General features: G+C 62.6%; 1 non-coding gene across 1 annotated transcript; it reads left to right on the top strand.

Annotated features, from left to right (window-relative positions):
* Positions 1-1719: 1719 nt before the first annotated feature.
* LOC142793604 (5.8S ribosomal RNA) lies at positions 1720-1872 on the top strand. Its single transcript, XR_012891677.1, has one exon. It is a non-coding gene; the product is annotated as a 5.8S ribosomal RNA (ribosomal RNA).
* Positions 1873-2014: the final 142 nt, after the last annotated feature.

The raw sequence follows: 2014 nt of genomic DNA, 5'->3' as shown, positions 1-2014 counted from the left end.
ACGGATTGTGAAGGGTGAGCGCCTCAGCTGCGTCTGCGCCCGACACTTTCTGCCGCTGACCCCGTTTGGACGCGGGGTCGGCTTTTCCCCACGGGGCTGCCTGAATGTGGAGCGGCACCCCGTGACAAATTGTTGCGCCCAGCGGACGCCAACACCGCGACCTTGGACGGTCGGCCAGGTGGCGGACGCGGGTACAAACGGCGCAACGCACTCATAGGTCGGCTTTCGACCCGCCACTGCACCGTGGCTCGAAGCGCTCGAAATGCGCGACCCGACCGCTGCGGGACCGCCTAGTACTGTAAACAGGAGCGGCGGAGCGCGAACGGCGAGTCGTGGTTACGTCGGTAGAAGGCGAGGCTGCGCGTTCCCGAAACGCCAGCCGAGTGCCCTCCCGACCGTTCGAGCGTGCAAGAACGAGACCCGACAATCGCGCGGCGACTGCCAAGTACGAGAGGAACGGCACAAGCGTCGGCGGTCGGTCAAGGAACTGGCGATGTGACGGGTCCGCTGTGCACCAGTGCATACCGTCCCGCCGTCCGCGGCAAGCGCCTCCGCGTCCTCGGGTGACGGAGGCTGCCGGTCGGTTCTTGCAGGCGAGGGATCTCGCTGGCACCGGTTCGCGTTGACGCGCGGCCGGTCATGGCACGGCGATGCGACGGCCGAGGTGCGCAGTACTCGATGGAGGAACCGCACGCTCCGATGACCGTCCCGCCCTCCGCGGCGTATGCGTACCGACCGTAATGGTTGCAGCAGCGCCGGCCGGCTTTTGAATTCGCCACACGAAACACGGTGCGAGATCGCGGTTAGGGGAGCGTCGACGTTGCCAGGCGTTTTGCTTGCTGCCGAGGGAAAGGCGGCACGGCCACGTCGCGCTCGTCGCGATTAGCGGGTCTGCGCGCTTTGGGAAGGTGCCGCAACGACTTGCCGAAAGAGGAAGCACGGAAGAACGAGGGACTTGGACGTCCCGACAATTGAACGCACTTGCGGCCAGGCCCTTGCTGGCTTCGTTCTTCCGCCTCGAGTAGGCTCGTACGCGGCTCCGGCGCCGAAAGTGGTCCTTGGCACCGACTTCGGTGGACGTGGGAAGTGCCGCGCAAGTACGGCGCGCCTGGCTCCACCTGTTGGCTAAAGTAGGCAGCCGGATCGGCATTTTGGTGTGCGGTGGCAAACCGTGGATGCGAAAAAAGCTTGTGCGATTTCGTGGAACAAAAAGCGGGGGTCCCCCTTTTTATGCGGAGGAGACCGACCCGCCTGCCGTGGTGAACCGCGACGCCACGGTAAAAACGGGAGAGGCTTGTCGATGGGACCGTGCATCCCGCGCTCCACGGAGGCCGGGAGGCGGCCGCCCGAGGAAATGTGTAGCCGTCGAGGCCCGCATCTGCGTGCACTCTTATCCAAATGGGTGTACCGCAGGCATTTTCTGGTTAGGCGGGCCAATGAGAGCGAGCACACAACGATACCTACGGGTCCGGCTTGGAGAACCGGCTTCGACGCCTCCCGAGTATTTATAGAGGGGTGGACCACGAAAGCACTCGCAAGTAGCGAAAGCGAAACGCCGTCCGAAACACACCGTTTGCTCGATTTGCGGCAGCCGAAAAAGGCGCGGCAGAGTTTTGGAGTCCAAGCGTGCGCTGAAAAGCGCCCTTCTTGGCCACTGTTTGGCCGAGTGCCAGAAACGTTTGGTTTTGACTGTACGGAATTGAAGAAACACTTTTTCACGACTCTAAGCGGTGGATCACTCGGTTCTCGGGTCGATGAAGAACGCAGCCAGCTGCGAGACTTGGTGTGAATTGCAGGACACACTGAGCACTGATTCTTTGAACGCACATTGCGGCCTTGGGTCTTCCCTTGGCTTCGTCTGTCTGAGGGTCGGATCACATATCAAGAGAGCCTTCGGCGCACAAGGGAACGTGAGCCGTCGACTCGTTTTGACCGCGTCGGCAACACGGACAGCACGCTGAACACCTCACAGCGAGCGCCAACAGCGGCCACTCAAGGGCGAGACGGTGGCGAC

Source organism: Rhipicephalus microplus, unplaced genomic scaffold, assembly GCF_043290135.1.
Source record: "Rhipicephalus microplus isolate Deutch F79 unplaced genomic scaffold, USDA_Rmic scaffold_312, whole genome shotgun sequence".
Lineage (NCBI taxonomy): Eukaryota > Metazoa > Arthropoda > Arachnida > Ixodida > Ixodidae > Rhipicephalus > Rhipicephalus microplus.
Note: the sequence above shows the minus strand (reverse complement) of the source record. Positions and strands in the feature narration are given on the sequence as shown.